We start from the raw sequence: 23,533 nt of genomic DNA on the forward strand, positions 1-23,533 counted from the left end.
GTGACTATGCAACCAAACATAGCTTATTAGAGTTCTCTGTTCTCCAACTAACCAATAAATAAATTACAAAATATCTGCATAGGAAGCTGTTATCCACCAAGTATTTTTGGAAGCTCATCTTTGCTGTTTTTCTCCTAACATTAGTGTGATTTGAGAACATTAGCATGCCCTTGGCTTCATTTGTAACCAGTGATTTGGAGGCAACCAGTGATTTGGAGGCAACATGATAGAGCGATTGGTAAAGGGAGATTCTTTTGTGTACCTACAGTTTTATTTTGTGGGGTTATTTTTTAAAGTCTAGATCTTTGATTGGTTTTATTTATTTTTGTCTAAAAATGGGAGGTTAGTGGTGCTGATCAAAACCAGGATAATATGGTGTAAACTGCTCTGACAGTCCTTCCAATAACAAATTCAATTCTGAATTTTAATACCCTTCCATCTCTAATCCCTCCAGCCTGGCAGGAATAGTGTATCTTGGATTAAATTTATATCTGTCAGAACACATGTGCTTAATAGCAACTAGAATTAAGGCATCCATATACTCAAAATTTGAACATGCTACAGAGTGGAAAGATCTGTGCAATGTAGGGTCCAGTGCATTACTTTTGTCCAATATATTAGAGATAATTCAAGAATCAGTCACTGTCTGTAGTTAATGTATTCAATATGTTAGTGGAGAGGGGATCATCAGTGAAATGTAGAAGCTGGTTAATATTCTTACAAAGAATTCATTAACTTCAACAAGATGTGATTTGAGAGAAAATGTTCTAATCACCACATGTTTTAAATAACCGCTTACACATAATAGGTGCTAGGGTTTTGATTATACAACTGGGTATTCACACTGAGAAATGCTATTTTAAATGTATCAGTGAGATTAGTGGAAATATACAAAATGTTTGGAATGTGAAATAAATGCAAGCATTGCTGATGTTAGGTAAGATTATATTAAATTGGATTAGGATATGTTAAAATATAGGACAGAATTACTTTCAAAGTAATTCAAATCTAATTCACTAATGCTAAAATGTGATGCAGATGCAAGCAAAATGGAAGGCAGAGTGCTGTTTTTATTTTTCAGGTAAGCAGTGGAAAGATTAAAAATGTAAACTTACTCCTTGGAAACGAGGAGTATCACCCTTGATTTTCAGCGTTAAGTGTTATAAATAATCTCTTTTTAGAACTGCCTGAACCTCTTCTTCTTTTTGAATATATAAAGCTCTCTATCCTTAAAGGGAAATTATATACTTTGTCTCTACAATTGAAGCTATCAAGGATGACCTTGGAGTTTCTAGTAATGCCTTAGTTACATATTCTGGGGCCAAAAGACTCAAATTTTGCTTTCCACAGATAACTGTTTTATCATTGTTTTTCATAAATAGAATATTGTTGAGGGACCAAGTAGTTTACCATTTCATATCAACCTCTATTGGTCAAATGTCAATGTGCTGAGACACTCCAAGAAATGTCAGCTTAAATCCCCAAAGACATCTTGACTGGAAAACAGTAGGCAAACAGAAAAATCATCTTAGCCAAATTGTCTACATAAAATGTTTCAAATAAATTAAATAACTGAACATTAGCTTTTAAAGAATTCTGGAATTTCAGACTTCCCATGTATTTGCCCAGGGGATACTTTTCCTTTGGGTAAAATACCACCATTGTGTATACCTTAGCTCATGTACTCTTCTAGTGTAAATATCACAGTAAGTTTAAGGGGCTCTAGGATGATTCCTATTTAACCTTTGCAATAGCTAAAAACTGGCAGTATGATAACTAGTTCCTCTATTTCACATGCTATATTTAATAAACCAAAATGGTGATATTTTATAAATTCTTTGCACATTGTAAAGTTCAGTTGCAAAAAAATAAAAGTCCTCAGTCTCACTAAGGAAGTTACCACTAGAGTGATGGTAGAACATTCTGGAGTTTCATTACTTACAAATGATTTAGAGGACATCAGCTGTAGATCCTATGATTAATTGGATTCAAAAAAATCAATGCTTAAGGTTTTTTAAAATTTTTATTTATTGATTTTGAGACACAGAGAGAGATTTGTTGTTCCACTTAGTAATGCATTCACTGGTTGATTCTTGTATGTGCCCTGACCAGAGATCGAACCCCCAACCCTGGCATATCAAGATGATGTTCCAACCAACTGAGCTACCCAGCCAGGGCTGGGTTTTTTTATTATTAGTAGTAGTAAAAATTTTAACTCTAAGCTATTTTATAAATAGGAAGACATCCCAAATGCATTATTTACGGGGCTAATGTGATTAGAGTTGAGAAGACAAGATGATACACAGCTCTCCCTAGAATCTATTCTATTGGTTGGAAAGATTGTGTGCTATTAGTGACTACAGAAAGGCTGCAAGAAGTTAGCACACCACCATTATCTGGCTAATTGCTTTGTGAAGTACTTTTAGAAAAACTGGAACTGAAAGGCACTACCACTTTATGGTCTATTCTTAGTGACAATCATGCCCAAGAGAATAGCACATTGTAAAGTCTGTTTTTCAGATGAAAATATTTTTATCAGACGAGGTACATTTTAAAATACTCTCTTACTGAAAGGTGCAAAGTGGTCATCTTTTCACAATATGAAATTCATCTTTCAAGTATTCACTTTCACTTCAACTTTCTTTATTCACCCAAATAAACTTACTTTTTTGGGGGGAGGAGGGGGGTGAAGGGAAGGCACTTGATTCAAATTTAAAAGAAGATGGAGAGTATACAGGTTAATTTTAGCGGTTGGGTTAATTGAGAGCTTTCACTTTTGCTAATTTCAAGGTTTTATAACTCTTTTTAAAGCATGTTCTCTGCTTTAATCATATGCAACGTAAAATATGTAAGGGGCAAACTGCTGTCGCAAGATGCGTAGACATGTTTGCAAATCCTTTTTTTAAAGCATAGATACAAATACAGTAGGTCCTGGGGTTACATCGGAGATCCGTTCCCAAGGTGCAACATAACACGATTTCGTAACGCGATTTTCGCTGTAAGTCGGGACCCACCTACATAAGCACCTACATGGGGCACATTCACAGCAGTAATGAAGTGAAACAGCAAAAACAATTTAAAAGAAAGATAACAATTCCTGAGCTTTACTTGTGGTAAATAAATAATAAAAAACATAAAGCACATATGTATATTCGTCAAAATGACAGAACTTACATTTTTAAATATATTTTATTGATTTTTTTACAGAGAGGAAGGGAGAGGGATAGAGAGCTAGAAACATCGATGAGAGAGAAACATCGATCAGCTGCCTCCTGCACACCTCCTACTGAGGATGTGCCCGCAACCAAGGTACATGCCCTTGACTGGAATCGAACCAGGACCTTTCAGTCTGCAGGCTGGTGCTCTATCCACTGAGCCAAACCAGATAGGGCAGAACTTTTATATATATATATAAATAAATGGGAGATGGCGACTAACCACGAAACTACGTCAAGTCCGACGTAACCCGAGGATTGCCTGTGTACCTCTTATTTCTCCTTATACTTTTCAAAAAAGTTAAAAGAATTGTACTATACTGTTTACTATTACCTTTCACTGGTTAAAAAGAATGACAGAGTTGTGTGGATAAAGTCAATCTAAAGGAGGATGAAGCACATCAGTGCAATGTGTTCCCTCACTGGTCAGAGGCTACAAATTAAGACTCATCGTAGCATATGCTTACTGCTTGTTTATTACAACTTTCACACACAAACAACTTATTTGCTTTTAGCTAAAATTTTCTTGGTAAGAGGAATAATAATGCATTTGTGACTGCAAGATAAAATATTCATTGTTTGGCTTTTTTTCATTGTCATGTTGTTGTTTTTTCATTATGGGGAGAAATTTTGCAAAGAATAATGTGTTATTATTTCACAGTTTTGTTTTTTTTTAATATATTTTATTGATTTTTTACAGAGAGGAAGGGAGAGAGATAGAGAGCCAGAAATATCGATGAGAGAGAAACATCGATTAGCTGCCTCCTGCACATCTCCTACCGGGGATGTGCCCACAACCCAGGAACATGCCCTTGACCGGAATCGAACCCGGGACCTTTCAGTCCGCAGGCCGACGCTCTATCCACTGAGTCAAACCGGTTTTGGCATTTCACAGTTTTAAAAGTTTTTTTTTTAATAAATAAAATTTGGCTTTTGAACTGGAAGTTCTGTATCCAGGTTGCAAGCAAGCTACACAGATAATGTTCTCATGCTGTGTTTGCTGAGATGCCCTGAACTCTTGCCCCAGATTATTTCATTTATATTCCATGTCTGTTCAAACTGTGGATTTAGTTTAGCAACACATTACATTTGCTTAATGACTATGTATTCCTTGAATCTCAAATTCATTGAGTCACTCCTTTGGGATCCTCATATTGTTAAACTAGGGAAGAAGGTAAAGTAAGGCAAAAATAGAAGGATGGGAGCCAAGGATTGGGGGGGGTGTGCTGGGAGGGGAGGTGTTGAGCTTGTCCTCTTTTTTTCACATTGATTGGAAAATGATTTTATGAAACCTACAGCACTGGGGTATATATATCAGTATGCAGCTTTCTTTTAAAATGAGTAGCAGGATCTTACATTTATGCAGCACCTTTTGCCCCCAAAGGAATGAGTTACAATCTATGTACAGAACACAAAAATCACTTTACCCACCACTGGAGAGGAACACAGCAGTTGTTTAATAGAACACAACAACACTGCGAAATCATTTTAAAAAGGAATTGAATGAGAGTACAGTCTCCGAAAGAAACTACAGGGGGGATTTAAGAAGAACAGACTACAGCCTCTCAGCTTGGAATCTGGCCAGGACTTTCAGGCAAACATTCCACTCCATTTCATTTTTTCCCCCTTAAACATGATAGTGCCTTTGACCCAATGATTTGTGTCTTGACATTTTAGTGTTTCTATTTCATGACATCCTCTGGATCTAGTCCCTGGATAATTACTGTTCCAGAACTGACCCAGAAAGAAGAATTCCATTTAGTGATTTTCAGTTTTCATTCTTCTAATGCACCTGGGTTCCCACCTCCATGTCTCCTTGCCGAATGCCACCAGTTCTACTCAAAGTTGGTAATATTGCAATGCCGATGTCATTAAAAATCCAAGGGGGCAAAATAGTAGGTTATAAGATAGATTTTCTTAATTTCTTATAATTATAAAAAAACATATGCTTAAGACATCACCGCAAAATTAGGAAGGTTTTGAGAGATTCAATGAAATCATGTGAATAATGTCCTAGTGAAATGGATTTGATACCTGTCACTGAGGGATTGTTACTTCTTTGTTTCTGTCTACATTAATTTACATTGTACTGCAGATTTTTCCAAAGTCATAAATGATAGTGATTATTCTACAGGTGAATTTATATTTAAAATAGGTATGTGCATTTCATTTTCCCTTGTGAAGAAACATTATACATTTTCATAATTTTATGACCTACTTATATTTAATTTTCATGATAATAGCATATCTTCTCAATACATAAGTATGTTGGACAGTTTCTTTTCATTTTTCATAGAAAAAGAACTGTCTTTGGAAACTCTTTCTACAGAGAAGAAGGCAGGCTTTGAAGTAAGATTAGAGCTTTTTTTTCCATCTGGCAGGTTTGAATCATCACTCCCTCTAAAAGGATTAATTTCTTTTGTTCCAATTTTAAAGGAACAATTGCCAGCATCCTGAAAAGCTTCATTATGTGGAAAAACTGGCATGAGCAGAAACCATAATAAAATAGTTAACCTTCATCTTTAGAGAAACTATAGCACTACTAAGAATTTAATTTTTTCTGTTTTCAAATATCTAATAACACTGTGCTTTTTTTTAAACCTACCACTCTGATAAAAATAAAAGATAATCACATGTAATTTATAAATGTACAAAAGGAAGAAAATGTATTTATATCCATTAAATTTTTGTTTGAGTTACAGTTATTAGTGATGAAAGTTACCAGTTGTCTAAATTTCATAAAGTAATATATTTTGACAGTTAAAAGTGTTACATTTTTACTGAAAATAAATTGGATTATAATATACAGTAATGACAATTGTAACTTCTCTCAAATAATTACAACATGTAATTAACTCAGTTAATGCTTAATGATTTAACTTATCTATAATAATAAAAGCGTAATATGCTAACTAGACTGGACATCCTTCCAGACGACCTTCCTGACGAAGTTGGGGCTATGAGGGAAGCCCGGGTCCTGGGTGTCAGAGGGAAGCCAGTGCTGGCAGCCAGGGAAAGGAAGGCCTACTCCTGCATGAATTTCATGCATTGGGCCTCTAGTGTGCCTAATAAATTCCATGACTTGGGTTTAAAATATTTTGAAGAGTGCTGGGAAATATTGAGCTACATATAAATTTTACCATTAATTTTTTCAGTTAGCTTAAGTAGTTGTATTTCAATAAAATTTAATAATAGCTTATGTTTAAACTTATTAATTTTGTTGGCTTGCAGCTAAAGATACTTAGTATTGCTTAGCTAGTGGCTCAGTGGTTGAGAGTTGACTCATGAAACAAGGAGTCATGATTCGATTCCTGGTCAGGGCACATTCCCGGGTTGCAGGCTTGATCCTCAGTGGAGGGTATGCAGGAGGCAGAGAATTACTAATGATGATTCTCTATCATAATGAATGTTTCTATCTCTCTCTCCCTCTCCCTTCCTCTATGAAATCAATTTTAAAAAAGATACCTGCTATTGTTTTTTTGAGGTAGTTCAATAATATAGTTTCAATTGTTTATATAGAGAGGGCAAAAATGAACATGTTATTTGGATATAGATTTGGGAATTTTTCAAGTATCTAGTAGTACTGGTTTCTTTTATGTACCTATCTCATTTTATTTCACAACAGTATGAGGAAAAATTATTATTTCCATGTTTAGATAAAGAAAATGTAGTAGCAGAAAGTGGTTCAGTAATTTAGGCTGTATGATTCAAGTGTATGATTAGTGTAGTTAACTCTAAAACACTTTTCACTCAATAGTGACATTGGTTTGGTGAATAATTATATAAATTCAAAATTTCAAGGGGAATTTATACAAAAACATGAAGCTTAACTCAACATGTATAATACCTCCATGAAAAGAAGGTTCCCTGGAAAACACTGATAGATGGCATTTCAAAAAGGGCCTAGGCTCCTTACTGTATGGGCACAACAAAACTTTCTGGTAGCCCTCTACATCTTAGCAAATAGTAAGCCTCCTTTATGACTATGCTAATTTTTCTCACCTTAGTGATACACAGTGAGGTCAGCAGCAGAATACCTTGTTTTAACATCATGTTAGAGGCCAACTGTACACTTCTGAAAGGGAGGATGAATGAACTTATAATATATCTGAACCCATTTAATAATAATGATTTGGCATGACCATATTTTATTCCTATCATAAAATATATTAAATAAATGATTATTAATAGATACAATACCCCATGGAGATAATGAACATGGACTTTAAGGTCACACAAACCTTGATTACAATCCAACTTTTCCTTTTGCTAGCGCTGCATGTAGGGCAAGTCATTTAAACTCACTATCAGTTTGTTTCTAGCGAATGAGCGAATAAATATAAAACACAGGTTATCTAACCAATAGGAAGTACTTCAGAAATGATCATTGTTATTTTGTTCATATGCTAGTACTATTAATATATATCAGATAGCGTACAAGACCTTTAAGGGCAAATACTATTAATATATATCAGATAGCATACAAGATCTTTAAGGGCAAATAGAGACAGCCCCTACATAGTCATAGAAATTATGGACTAAAAAGATAGGCAGTAAAACAAGCATAGCCATTCAGTTTACTAATTACTATTCTAGAGGAGGATTAAAATCTTAAAGAGTTCCATAGGGAAAATAGTCAATAATGTTGCAATAATTATGTATGGTGTCAGGTGGGTACTAGACTATGAGAGTGATCACTCTGTAAATTTTATAAATGTCTAATCACTACGTTGTACACCTAAAACTAATATAATATTATCTATCAACTGTAATTGAAAAATTAAAAATTATTTTAAAAAAGATTTCCAAAAGTTTTCACTTAGGTTTAAAAGCCACACTGGTTCTATTGAAGGTATATATTTCACAATGCTCCTGATCCAATCCCACATTGCCTGATTGTCCTTACACCCGAAACACCTGAGGTCTCAAGGATTAGTATAGATGCCGAGGGGAGGACTGCAGTTTGGATGGGCACTCAGTATGCCTACCTTTCTTTTTCTAATTGGTTTGCATTGAAGGGTAATAATATGCCTTTGGGGATGCCAAAAGGCACTAGTCTTGAGTCTTAGTTCCTAAAAAACAAAGGTGACTCAAGGTTCTCTTTTGGGGAAGACTGAAATTTTGAAATTCACTGGAAATACCCATTTCTATTTTAGCTTAAAGAGGAAGTGATGACATTCACTACTTTCAAATTTTCTACCTTGGATGGGCCTACATGTGACCACATTTGAAGATCACTTATGTAAGGCATGGGAATTAAAGTATTAGATTTTATGTCATCAAGGGAATACCTGCCTAGGATTGGCCAATGAAGCAATTGGCCAACAGCTGGCACCTGTATGACCAACGTTTCCAAGGCCAAAGAGTGGCCATCATGCAAGGAGTGGATTCCATCATAAATTGTAATTGGAACATACTCTGAGGGGAAAAGGGAAGGAGTGGCAGTGACCATGATAGAGCTCCAGGCAATGGGTCCTTTTTTTGGAAAGAGTCCCCATTAAAAAGAAGGATGACATTGCTGGCTTTGATATTTGGCTCTTTTGATCTTTTTGCAATCAGTAGGGATGAATAGTTGGTGCCATCTTCTGAGAGTCCCTGAAATAACATCTCTTCTACGTATTTGATTTTTTGTCTGTCTTTCTTTCCTTTCATTTTGTTTTGTTGTTGTTGTGGTTATTGTTGTTGTTGTCTAAAATGTACAATGTAGGAGTACTAGATATTCACAGAAAGATATCCTCAGAAAGCTTCAGAGCTTTACCTAGTGTGATCATAGTGGAGGATGAGAGGGGCTCCTGCATCACGCATCCTACCTTCTTCATGATGAGCCATGTGAAAGCCAATGGCGAAACACATTATCACCTTGATTAATTCCTTTGAAGCACAGTTTAGTTGCAAGTGATTAAGATATTTTGCATTGGTTATTGACTTCAATTAATGCATAACTTCTGGTATTTTGTTGTTCTGTACATTTTTAAAGCTGCTAGGACAAATCTGAAAGAAAAAAAAGGATTTGCATTCATACAAATGTACTCCCAAGGTGCTCTACCCATCAACATTTCAGTGTGTGGAAATTTTAAGCCTCAAATTATTCACAGTTACTTTGTTGGCCATTTTTCAGCAAAAGGGCTGCTGCTGTTGACAGCTATGGCAGCTGGCCAGAGAAACGGCATGGAGGGGATGCAAATTTCCCCTCAAAGTGAGGTGAGGGGAAATTATGTGACTAGGTACAGCAGCTACCTAAATCCAACTCTAATTCAAGGCCCATCTCAAGTCCCTCCTCTTTCTACATAATTCTTCCGTAATTTCTCCAGACCATGATGACCTTCGTGTCCTCTGGGCTTCTACAGCTCACAGTTTATTCAGGTAGCCTAAAACTTCAAATGTATTTTATAGGCTTATGTGTAAATTAGCATTTAGCACATGGAACTATTTGGCACATTTTTTATGTGGTTGTTTTATTTATGTAATTATTTTAGTCAGCTTTATTACCATTATTGGAGGAAATTATTGCCTGGATCTGTTCCCAGAGCCACTACCCATCACACAGCAGTGACAAGACTGTTGGAACTTGATGTCCTAAGGATCGCTATGTCCCAATATCTAAAGTTCTCTTCTTAAATTAATGGAACATCTGAACTGAGAAAGTAAAGGAAGGTCAAGTTGGGAGTGGTGGGGAGAAACTAGATAATACTTATACTGCTTTGTAACCATATGTCAACTTTCATTTCCTGGGAGGTTTCAGGAAAAGACTTTGGGAGCAGAAGTTGAATAGATGATTTAGGGGGTCAATTCCCATTAGAACAGTAATGAGAGATTTTCAGTGTAAAATCCCAATAAAAAACGAAAAGAATTCTGAGATTAGATAGTTTTAGAGATGATAGGGAATGTATCTGGATGAGAGGTATGGGTAATGGACCCCTCCACTCATTCAACATTCAGCTAACCAATGCTTACTAGGTATCAGGCACTGGTTTTAGGAGGTACTTTAGGATATAGCAATAAATATGTTAACAGGATCCTGGCCATCAAGGAATTTACACTCTAGTGGAGTAAAAAGAAAATAACCCCACATACATAGAGTTATACTGTAGTAGGGGGGAAAACCAATAAAGATATTAATGGGATGGTGAATAAGGAATTAAGAGTAGAAGGGCCATTTATATAGGATGGTACAAGGCCTCTTTGAGACAGTAATCTCTGAGTTGAAACCTAAAGAATAACAACCATCCTGGAATGTCTGGAGGAAGAGGTTTCTAAGTAGTAGGTTCGGCATATGAAGAGTCCTGACAGGGGAATGACTGTGGTTTGTTCTAGTCAGAGAGAGGAGAGCATGAAAGTTCGGTGCAAGGCAAAGGAAAGTGTTAGGTGAAATAGGTGCAAACCACATGGGTCCTAGAAACCATGAGAAATGGTTAGATTTAATTCTAGTTGTGATAGGGAGCTCTGACTTGTGTTAAGCACAGAAATAAATACTATGACCAAATTTATATTTGAGGAGCTCACTCAGGCTATTGGGTAGCACACTGACTGTAAGTAGGAAAGAGTAGAGTTAAGAGAATAAAACATTTATCCGAGGAAAAGAGGGACTATGAATGTATCTGCAGGATTGATGAGTGGTGGTCAGATAATTTTGTGGAGTTAGAATAGGTAGGTTTTGATAATATGGGGATTCAGGGAATGACAGGATTCACATGGTTACCTGGATCCCGGTCTCAGCAGTAGATTGGGTGTTTAAGATGCTAAACGATTACTGTCTCATCTCCCACTGTTCACTATGGTTTCTTGTTAGCCTTACTTCTGCAGCTAATGTATTCATGGACAAGTGCCCAAATGTCTTCTGTGTGCACAGCAAGGGTTCTATAAAAAGTCCATTAATTTATTATTTTGCTACTGTTCAAACAATAAAATGCTATTCATGAACACTATGTTTTTTCCAAAGGAAAAATACTTCGGTGAAATTTTTAGAAACTTCAGCTTTTCTGTAAATATATTTATGCTTCCAAGATTACTTAGAAAATTATTATTCCATTTAGAAGCCTTGCATTACATTTTAAACCTGAGTTGTTCAATTTCATTAAATGTTTAACTTACATGAAGGTAACTCTTTCTGTTACCATGTAACAACTTCTGCTGTAGCTCTTGTGAAACACAGGATAGTATTTTAAAAGCTCTATAAGTTTTCAGTACTTTCCATAAGAAAACAAATCTCTAGCAACACTTGTGTATTGCTATATCAATATTTTAAATCTCAGTGGCTTTATCCTTATCATTTAGATAAAGATCCCTTTGATTTTCTTTTGTTTTGACTTGGGCTTCCAGTTATTTATGCAAGGCCATTCACTCCGTGGAATGTCTAGAGCAGTGGGACACTCTATTTTCAGTTTTCCTGAGATACCCTGAATAATCTTTAGTTGTCTTTACATTCTATTATTATTATTACAATTATTTAATAAACTTTACTCACATTACATACCATTATCCTGGTTAAAATGAACAACTTTTCACAGTAGTGAAATTAATAGTCTGAACATCAATAAAAGAAAGGAAAATTGAAAAAGAATTTGGTCTTTGAAAGTTTGACATATATAGTTTTTATTTTCATCTACAGAAATAAAAGCATTTGGGGAAAAAAAGCCCTTCTCTCAATAAATTGTCATAAGTTTATTTAACCTTGTATTCACTTGCAAAGAACATTTATGTACATATATTTTCCAAGGTCACAAAATTCCACTTTTTGTTCATTTTGTTTGATTTTAAGTGAGAAACAAGAATTGACATTTACTTCATAAAATTCAACTATAACTGTAGTAAGCTGGAACTGTGTGGAAATGGGGACTGATGGAGGTTTCTGTTTGTTGCATATAATCCTGGCTTGGGCACAGCTAGCATCCAAGCAAACTTCACTGAAGATGGCATTTCCCAAAACATGTTGTTTTGGGGCCAATGAGTGAGGTGCAGAGTAGATCACAAAGGTAATGAAATAAACTGTTAAAATGTACTTTTAAGTTAAAGAAGCACAGCACCTTTATTCACTCTTCATTATTGACAGGTGAAATCCTTAAGTGTTTTGTTTAAAAAAAAAAAACATTCTAAAACAGTGGTTCTCAACCTTGGCTGCACATTAGAATCACCTGGGAATCTTTTTAAAATACTGATTTCTGGGCCTCATCCTCCGGAAATTCTGTTTCTTTGTTACTAATGTTGTGGCCCCACCCCATAACAAAGAAACAGAATTTCCAGAGGATGAGGCCCAGAAATCAGGATTTTAAAAAGATTCCCAGGTTGCCCTAGCCAGTTTGGCTCACTGGATAGAGCGTCGGCCTGGGGACTGAGGGGTCCCAGGTTCGATTCCGGTCAAGGGCATGTACCTTGGTTGTGGGCACATCCCCAGTAGGGGGTGTGCAGGAGGCAGCTGATCGATGTTTCTCTCTCATCGATGTTTCTAACTCTCTATCCCTCTTCCTTCCTCTCTGTAAAAAAATCAATAAAGTATATATTTAAAAAAAAAAGATTCCCAGGTGATTCTAATGTGAAGCCAAGGTTGAGAACCACTGCAAAAGTTAGTCCAAACTCTGTATTGCTCATATTAAAAAACAATCCCAGGGGAGGGACCCATAATGTTACACTCTATTAGTGGTGAATATTAGCAAAAGATATCAAAGCAAATCATAGCTATTAACACAAAATTAAGTGTTTGAAGTTCTTGCTTCCTGGCACCATCATGAACACTTTTATGTTCTTGTTCATTTAATCAAATACCCTATGAAGCAAATAGCATAATTGTCCCCATTTTACTGATAAAGACTGAGATTTAGAAAGGCTAAAGGCTGTCCCTGAGATCACCTAACTGTCAATCAGAAGAACTGAAATAAATACAAATGTACAACTCACATTCAACTGTAAGGTAAATTGCTTATTGATGTTAGAAAGTCAATACAGTTAACACTGTTATTTTATAATTTGATCAATTTTAAATATTTAGATTTTTCAACATTATAAATTTCCATGTGCTTCTCTGTTTTCCCACCAATAGCAATTCTGTTTGTCTCACTATCATCCTACTCTTTCTTTCACTATCATCTTTTCTCCCTCACCCAGAGTTGGTGCTTTACTCGGTGGGTACTTAAAGCTCAGCCCAGAGAAGGTATTTTCTATATTTCATGATGTTTTATTCTCACTGCTGTCACAATTCTCTCTCCTGGATTCACAATACATACCGAGCTCTGATAACATTTACAAGAGTTTTGAACTTGTTTTTCAGTGTCTATGAATGGAATACCGCTGTGTGGAGTCTGAGGTCTGTACCAGAGGTTTTATGGGTATCTTTCATTGCTAGATAAATACTATGGCATTCCTATTACTGTAGGTTAGTGTTTCTTTATCCTGTTATTTTAATATTTTTCCAGTAAGATGGAGAACAAGGTTGAAAAATCAATAGAATTAGGATTGAAAAGAGACCATAACAAGATGGAAATTGGACAGAAACAAATGGAATAAATCCCCACCCCCCCCCCCCCAGTTTAAGTTCAAGATTAGATTAGGTATCTTTTGTTTTTCTCAGAAAATAAAAGGTAAGGAATATCTCACACATATCCATCTCATGTCCTGTGCTCACTTTGGTTATCCTCCATTTTATTCTGAACAAATTTTCTTCTCAAAATGATGTCTCCTTATGTGTTCATAACAGGGACCAAGTTATTTTCCACTGCCTTCTTTCATTAACATCATACCTTTTGCTATTTATGTCTCTTGATGTGAAAGTGAGGAGGGGAGGCATTCATATTTGCACCCCACTTATCAAGCCCACTAAACTATTTTTCACTAGAGTAAAGTCCTTATTAAATCAGGAGTCTTGATTGGCCATTTCAGTTTCTCCTACAATGCTCCAGACACCAGATCCTGATCTTTTTTTAGCATCACTCATAGTACTTCCTCTATCCTTGCATTACAAACTCATAAAGTCCTGTCCTACTAGCAGTTTTTAGGCTATTCCTGTTGATACTCAGATTTTTTTTCTGGACCCCATTCTACTCATTTTATCTTATTTATATTTTCATTATTTATTTTAATTTTGAAGACAGTTTTCTTCTAAAGCTACATCTTCTAAATGTACTTTTCATTTAATACCCATCTAATTCCTGAGCAATTTTGCTCTGATGAGGATGCCTTCATTTTCCAAGTCTATTTGATTTCCCCTCCAAGGAAGGATGGAGGCAGTTTGGACTAGGATCAGGGTTGCAGAGATGGTGAAATGTAGCCCAATTTGGTTCATTTTGCCAATCATTGTTGAGAAGTTCTACTCTAATTTGATGTCTATTTCTTAATAGTAACCTAAAAAGTTGCTTTAGGATATAAGAAACCTTAAATCCACTGGTAAAGAGGAGGTTAAGAGAGATCATAGTCTTCCAGTATTAGAAAGGTTTAATACACATTTTTTTTCATTCAATAAGTATTTATTAAGTGCTAGGTATTCCGCTAGATATTAATAATTCTATTGAGCACAAAATAAACAACATCTCCCAGAATTTACAGCTGGCCTAGAAGAAAGATAATTTGTCAGTTTACTTCGAAGAAGGGTGATGAGTAATTGGGGAAATTACAGAGAGATATGTGAGTCTATAACAGGAGATCTCCATCGAATGTAGAAGGAAATGGCATTTCATCTGACATCCAAAAAAGGGTAAGGGTTAACCCTATTCTAGTGCTAAGAAAACAAAGGTGAAAAAGACAGTACCCTGACTTCAGTGAACTTACAATACAGGAGTATATGAGTTTTCTGAGAGATCTTACTAGAAATAGTTCAAATAAACTAGGAAGGACTTTTAAACCAGTGGCTCTTAACTTTGCACATAAAATTCACCTGAATTTTGTTTTGTTTTTTAAGCCCAGGCTTGTTTAGGTATTTCCCTCAAATTTCATTAATTAAAATTTCTGGTTGTGGGCCCTGGGAATCTGCATTTTATACAATCCCCAGTGACTCATGCATGTGAGTGCTTGGGGATCATTGCCTAAGATTTAGACATAGGTGTTCTTGAGAATCACCGGTGGATATTTTACTTCTGCCGATTCTCAGGGCACACCTTAGGACCCAAAAGGTCTAGAACTAAGAGGCCCAGAATCTTCATTTTTAGGATTCATTCCAGTTGATTCTGGTTCAAGGTTAGAGGGACTACAAATGGATAAGCTGTGCTCTGAAGTTTTACAACGTTTTCCGTTACAGAAGATGACTGTGGTCTAGAGATTTGAATCTTAGAGGAAGATTAGACAGAAATACCTGGAGGGTCTCTTACTTCCTAACCACATCTTCCACTCAAGCATAACTGAGCAGGCACTACTCTAATATACAAAGGTCACATGACATATCTCTGTTCATAAAAATACAAGTGTATGCAGAACTTTTAATGTGAGAGTAAAGCACTTAGGCTTTTCTAATTCCTTTTTTTTTATTGTGACACTTCTGAGATCTATTGTTCAGTCACGATTATATAGCTCTTGCTCTCATTAATGGCTGAGAAAGAAATTTATTATCCCATCCCCTGGTTCTCTTTGAAGCATCTAGGCAAAAACTGACAACTTTCTGCAGACAAGTCTTCAGTCCTTCTGAGAAGAGCCTGGTGCACCTTGTAGGTGCTTCCCATGCCTTTGCCCAGACTGTGACTGCCCTGCAGCCACGAAGGGAATTTTCCTTCGGTGGCTTATGAGAAGTCACCTCTGTAATGGGGCCACCATGCTGTATTATAGGGTGCGCCCAGCCCACCTCCTGACACATCCATCTCCCTCTTTCTTTGCTTCATTAAATAAGCCACACGCCCTTTCCGTTACAGGGTCCTTCATTCCAGGGTCCCTCTCCTCTCCCTGGAGATCTTTGTCATCTCTGCTTGCTTCCACTAACGTCAGACCACTAACACTCACCTTAGGTCAGCTCAGGAATCATTTATCTAGAAAACCCTGTCTGGATTCCTAGTCCAGGTGAGTTCAATTTCACATGATTTCTGCCTTGGAGGGTGCTGAGTGTTATTATATACTCCTTCATGAGTTTATTTGTTTGATATCTCCCTAACTGGACTGAAAGCAGATTGTGTATATTTTTATTCACCATATTGTCTACATATAATAGGTGCTTAATAAATATTTGTTGAGGAAGTAAAATACTCTAAGAGAGCTAGGTCTATGATTTCAATCTATTTGACGGATTCATCAAATATTTATTCACTATTTGCTATGTGTGGAACCCAGGAATAGGCGCCAGGAATACAGAGCTGAATTGACTGTTTGTGAGCTGTACACAACATGCACTTTTCAGTCTTAGCCAACTGTCTTGCAAATAAATGGGGTCCTAGCACCCATTTGTATATGGTGGCCCTTTCTCATTAATTCGTCTTCCGAATTTATATTTCTGCTATTTTTCCCACACAAAACCTAGCCCAGTTCTAGGAAGCCGAAATTTTAAAAAAATCAAATCAAGCTCCATTCTAGAAAACAAACCAAAACCTCAGATCAATTTTTGATTTAGTACATGAAAAAGCTTTTTCTTCAAGATAATTATAGAACATAAAGGCTCGCAAAATGTTAGATGAAACAGCTCACTTCTTTCTTCTTCAATAAGAATAAGATTTCATCATTATATCAATTTTGTTAAAAAATTAATTTGGGATATTTTTGAAAACTTCTAGTGAAAAAAAAACAATTCAAATGCTTTCATCAGTAATGGCTGTCATAGTAAGTACAATTTATTTTTTCTTAAATATAAGCTAGAAATCTACATTCGAAGGTGACTACAGTGCTTTTCAAATACTTAATACCATTTAGAATAGTGTTTAGAAATCTTCTGCCTTTAACCATTCCATATCATGTCTATATTTGGTGCAAATACTTCTTCTCTTTGAAAACATATTCTAACATCTTCATATCAAATATAAATTAAAAGCTTCATAGCTAAAGTTGTACCTTAATATAAGGTTATATTTCATAGACCTGACTCCATTTTAAATATTTGTAATATTGTCCCTTTCTTTTAAATGACAATAAGTAACCAGCTTTTCCTTTGCTTTTCCTCTTTTTGGTTTAACTGTGACCTCAACTCACACCACCAGACATCATCTCTTTGGCAATGTCTTGATCTGATTATCGTTCTTGCTGCCAATATCACTGACTACCTGGCGAATGGTTTGGACTACAAGAGTCAGAACCTAAATAACCAAAAGAATAAAAGTATATGCATTAAACAGACTTAGCCAATAAAGATTATATAATTCCAGTTTTATGCAGCCAGTCTACTAGACCAAAGTAAATATCACAGCACCTGCTTGTTTAAAAAGAATTCAAAGTATACAATTGTCAGAAACACTCAGTTCTACATGAAAGCAATTTGTTCAGAGGCTTGCCAGTGACATGATAATATTCTCATTCTACCATGAATCATCCAATAATCGTCCACGTTCAGACCTATTAAATATAGGGTGCTAGTGTTTGTTTTTGCCAAGTGAGATAGGCCAAGATTAGCTATACTTTACAAATGGAAAGAGGTAAGGAGAGGTTAAATGACTCTGCCAAAGTCACACGGTGAGTACTCAGCAGATCTAAGATGAAAACGAAGTGCAATGAGCCATGGTGCCTCCCTTCCAGGGAAATCATTTATCAAGCACTTATCCCAAATCAAGATTAATTGAATCAGATGATAGTTCTTCCTTCATTGAAGCACATTCAACTAATATAGCTGAGATCTGTTGTTTGTGTTGCCATTCTAAATAGAGTGTGAAATGAAAAGGACTACAAAGTTAAAAACAGCAGTTCTTTTTCTCTAATTAACATCAAAGATTTCATATCCTTTCACTCTCACATCTGCGTGAAGTAGGGCATTTATAGTGTATTTTCTCACATATTATGTCCAGATAAAAGCTAAACAGAATAGGTTTATGGCTCTTTGACGCTCTAATCTCATACTTGTTGTTTCTAGAATTAAGGCTGCACCACGTGTGTTTCCATAGTATTATGTTTCCTTTTGAGTCCATTGTTCCTATTTAAACAGCTGTCCACAGTTCTGCTGCTGTCACACTGGCTGTAATTATATTTCAACTAAAAACCATTGTTGCATTTGTATTTATAACTTGGCAAAGGAGAGCAACTCACAGTACATAGAGGTCTGTTTTTCAGAACTGGGATCAATTAAAGTATTTGCTAAGTGCACCAGCGTCAGAAGTATTATCCTGTGCTATATTTATTAATTTAAAGGGGAAAATCTCAGTCACAAAATCCATGCACATTAAATGGGTAGCAATGCTTTCTGCAACTTAATTTGAAATGGATTTTTAAGCAGAGGAAATGTTGTTTCTAACCATGTCATGGAGGCGATGATTATGTTACGTTCCTGTATATGTTTAGGATTTAAGTATCTGTATTTAGTCTCCTATCCAGTTTGTAACATCTCAATAAATAATTCACAAATAGACGTAATTTGGGGAAAAAGTTAGTTTTTATTAGGAGAATAGTGTGATGGATAAAGGTCACCATTGATCCAAATTTCACCATACACTTGATAAAATCACTCTGGACATTTGAAGGGACAGTATACTCTTTAATTATCTACTCCCAGATATAGACAAGGGACTCATGGTGTTCATATTAATTCTCTTATTAACATCACCATTGTTTAAGTCATTGTTCTGAAGATTTGTTGAGCTATTTAAAATCCATGATTCGAATTGGGGGGAAGTATAGTGACTCTATAACATATCACAAGATTTCCAAAGGAGATGTTAGAGACAACAACCCCAAGACAGACTGCTGAGTCCTGGGAAGTGTTGTGCTTTACCCTCAGTAGATATTTACATTTAAGGAAAATATGATTTTAGATCAGGAGATAAAAATTATTAGAAACAATAGTAGTATGGAGATTTTACACTTATTTGTATTAGGCACTTATTTTGTGTCAGGCACTGTGCTAAATGTTAAGAATAGAGAAATGACTAATCATAGCCCTTGTCTTGAATGAGCTCACAATCTAATGAAATAATCAGATTTGTAAGTAAATAACCACAGGAGAGTAGTAGAGTCCCAACTGACACATGTAGATAAACAAACATCAAGTAGGACAGTTTGAAAAAAAAATAGTGAAAGTTTCACTAAAGAGATTTTAATGATTTTTCAAAGTTTTTTTTTAATTATAGAACCGATAGATGAGCAGGGGCTGTGAGCGATGTTGTGGAGCACCATTGGGAAATAGAACAGAGCATGACATGTTGTGGGTAGGGGACTTTAACATGTGCAGAATGTGTTGTAATACTTGAGGGCCAAAGTTGGAAGAAGAGATTGAAAATGTAAAAAGAGATTAGGTTGCTAACAGCCCTGTAATCTCTGCTAAAGAATTTCAGATTCTTGAAAAAGTTTAACCTGAAAATTGATATGCTTAGATTGTTATTTGATAGTTTAAGCCCATTTCTTTAGAATAATTTGGAAAAGATACGTGTAAATCCCAGATCTATGAATTAGTAGGTATATGACCTCCTGTGATTCTCTTAGACTCTCCTTGGCACACGCTCCGTTTTGTTATCCTCATGGGAGACGAATACCTGTTTGTAGAATTATTTCTAGTATTAAATGAATTTATGGAAGTAAGGTGTTTTGTGTTTTCCTTAGTACAAAATAAACACTTTTAAATGGTAACTATTTGTCAAATTCCTATTGAAAATAGGACATATATCAGTTAAGTGAAGGAATTGCTATCTCTCAACTTTATAGTCCTTTAAATCTTGATTCACTTCTTTATTCTTTCAGAAGGTAGTTGTTGACCATCTCTTCTGTATCCAAAACATCTGGGATACAGGATTGCTGGTTATGGTCTGACAGGCTAATGGGGAGAGAAATTCAGTCAAATGAAGGCAGTGCAGTATGACCTCATAGTTTATAAATATATGGGCATCATATTTCATTAATGTGTATTCTGTTAATATTCTTTTTAAAATAATTTAATTTGCTGGGGGTGATTCTTTAAAAGTATTGCAGAAATTTGAAGCCCAATGGAATTATTATTATAGGCAGTCCCAGAATTATATTTTAAAATGTACAGAGGATATAGCTACATGAATCAATTCATACAGTAATGATTAAGGTCATAATTATAATAAATGCAAATATTGTAACTTGAAGTGTCTACTTAACATAGCTGGTGCCTGTAGAGGTGAAATGATCAAGAGTAGCCAACAGGAGAGACATTTTCCCATGATTCATCTCCAGGTTGGTGCTATGCTAGCTGCTTTGACATTGCTAGGCAAAATGCCATTTTGAGATTTTGGTTTTTGGTTTTTGAAGCAGGGAAAACAACCTATAGCATTTCCCCCCTACTAAACTCTTGCAATGTTAAAGAAAAATTGTTGACCAGAGAAACCAGAAACAAAATTTGCAAGTAAAGTCAAAATACTAATCAACTCATGTAGATGTTCATGTGATGCAAAAAAATGCATTAACTTTTTTTTCATTCAAGACCTCTACAAATTGTTTTTGTGTAATATACTGCACCATTGGATCCCTACCCATAGAACTGATGCAAAATTTCATTTTGAGAAAACAAAAGCAATGTCCATCTATGTGGCAAGAGAATGAATACTGCCTTCCAAGTTGATATTGGATCTAACAATTTAAATTTAAAATAAATGATTTGGAAGACCCACTATCATCTCCCCTTGACCTTGGTATTAACAGCATTTGTGACCTTGAATGCAAATGAAGTGCAATATGAAGGATGTTCTTCATCAGTATGAATTAGCAGTTTTTAAATGCATGTTTCTGCAGCCATCGGTTTATTTTCCAACATGAAATTTCTATCTCCCTAAATCAATTTAACCAGTAGCATGTTGTGAATGTGACTCATTACATCTGTGCCTGTGGTTCGCATTATGTTGCTGCAATAAGACCGCTGGACAGATTTTTGAGCCTAAGGAAGTTGGCCATTTCAATTAACAGGACACCCAGGACATTTCCCTGTCAGGATAATAAAAGTGTGCTCTGATTTGCTTCCTATCTGAAAAAGAGGAAAATATTATGTACTGCTAATATGAAGTCAAAATTCATTTTTTTTTCTTTTGGAATACAGCACAGTCTTAGCAGGAAGTGAATATTTTTTTAAAAGTAAAAATGTTGGAACTTAGAGAAGTGTGATGATTTTTCCCATATTATAGTGTACTAGAGGCTTGGTGCACAAAAATTTGTGCACTCACAGAGGGGGTCCCTCAGCCCGGCCTATGCTCTCTTGCAGTCTGGGACCCCTTGGAGGATGTCCACCTGCTGGTTTAGGCCCGCTCCCTGGGGGATTGGGCCCAAGCTGGCAGTCAGACATCCCTCTGGCAGCCCAGCAGCCCTCGGGAGATGTCCACTTGCCAGCGGGGAGCAGGCCTAAACTGCAGTCAGACATCCTTAGCGCTGCTGAGGAGGCGGGAGAGGCTCCCACCACCACCGCTTTACTGGCAGCCGTCAGCCTGGCTTGTGGCTGAGCAGAGCTCCCCCTATGGGAGCGCACTGACCACCAGGGGGCAGCTCCTGCATTGAGCGTCTGCCCCCTGGTGGTCAGTGTGTATCATAGTGACCAGTCATTCCCAGTTGTTCTGCTGTTAGGGTCAGTTTGCATATTACCCTTTTATTATATAGGATAGAGCAGTGATGGCGAACCTATGACACACGTGTCAGAGGTGACACGCGAACTCATTTTTTTGGTTGATTTTTCTTTGTTAAATGGCACTTAAATATATAAAATAAATATCAAAAATATAAATCTTTGTTTTACTATGGTTGCAAATATCAAAAAATTTCTATATGTGACATGGCACCAGAGTTAAGTTAGGGTTTTTCAAAATGCTGACACGGTGAGCTCAAAAGGTTCGCCATCACTGGGATAGAGGCCTGGTGCATGGGTGGGGGCTGGCTGGTTTTCCCTGAAGGGTGTGCCTGGCCAGCCTGGGTGAGGAGCTGATGGGTGTTTGCAGGCTGGTCACACCCCCTTCAGGGTGGGGGTCCCCACTGGGGTGCTTGGACAGCCTGGGTGAGGGGCTGATGGCTGTTTGCAGGCTGGCCAAGCCCCCCCCCAGTGGGGACCCTCACCCCATGGAGGTTTGGCCAGCCTGGGTGAGGGGCTGATGGCTGTTTGCAGGCTGGCCACACCCCCTTTAGGGTGGGGGGTCCCCACTGGGGTGCCTAGCCAGTCTGGGTGAGGGGCTGGGGGCCGTTTTCAGTCTGGCCAAGCCCCTCCAGCAACGGAAGCTCCCAGCCTCTCCTTTTTTCTTTTTTTTTTATTCTGGGATTTATTTAACTTCTACAATTGAAACTTTGTTGCTTTGAGTGGAGCTCAGAGCCGGCCAAGGCGTGTGGGAGTGAAGCCTCCTGCTCGCTCCAGCTCCATGGCCACAGCCGGCTGAAAGCAGGTATCTGGGGTTTATTTACCTTCTATAATTGAAACTTTGTTACTTTGAGTGGAGCTCAGAGCCGGCCAGGAAGTTTGGCTTCCTCCATCATTGGGCAACCAAGCCTCCTGCTTGCTCCAGCTCCATGGCTGCCGGCACCATCTTGGTTGGGTTAATTTGCATATAGTCGCTCTGATTGGCTGGTGGGCGTGGCTTAAGGCATGGCGAAGGTACGGTCAATTTGCATGTTTGTCTTTTATTAGTGTAGTTGTGTCAGGAATGCCTTTACTAACTGTCATTCCTGTAGAAATATAGATAGGCACAGTCATGGCTTTTTTTAAAACTTTCTTTTTATTATTTACACTATTACAGATGTCCCCATTCGTTCCTCTTTGTCCACCTCCACCCAGCCCTTGCCACCGCCACATTATTGTTCTGGTCCATGGGTTATGCATATATGTTCTTTGGCTAATCCCTTCACGCTCTTTCACCCAGTCCCCCAACCTTCCTCATATCCATTGACAATGTCAGTCTGTTCCATGTATCTATGCCTCTATTTATATTTTGTTTGTCAGTTTATTTTTTTATGTGCCTCAGGCATGAAACAGCTCTGGCCACCGACACAGGCATCAAGCTAGGATGAACTAAGGACTGTACATCTGCTTTGCCCCTGACTGATATAAGAGCAACACCACCAATCAGGTGTCTCCTTGCCCATTGCCAGGGCGTGTCAGTTATTATTACTGATATTACCTGCTGTTACCTGTTCATAGCAATAGGTCTGGTTTTCCTGTGCTTTGGAAAGGAAAAACCTTGAAGAAAAGGCATCATTCTAATGTTTAAATATTGTTTACTTTGCGAACCCTTTGAAGAAACCTGTGGTGGCTAATCCCTCCTGGGTCAGTGCTCAGCAAGGCTACCTAACGGGTG

At 37.0% G+C, this 23,533-nt stretch overlaps 1 pseudogene; it reads right to left on the bottom strand.

Annotated features, from left to right (window-relative positions):
- Positions 1-23,187: 23,187 nt before the first annotated feature.
- Positions 23,188-23,331, bottom strand: LOC111824962 (annotated as a pseudogene).
- Between the last annotated feature and the right edge of the window lie 202 nt (positions 23,332-23,533).

The sequence above is a fragment of the Myotis lucifugus genome, unplaced genomic scaffold (assembly GCF_000147115.1).
Source record: "Myotis lucifugus unplaced genomic scaffold, Myoluc2.0 scaffold_9, whole genome shotgun sequence".
In the NCBI taxonomy this organism is placed as follows: domain Eukaryota; kingdom Metazoa; phylum Chordata; class Mammalia; order Chiroptera; family Vespertilionidae; genus Myotis; species Myotis lucifugus.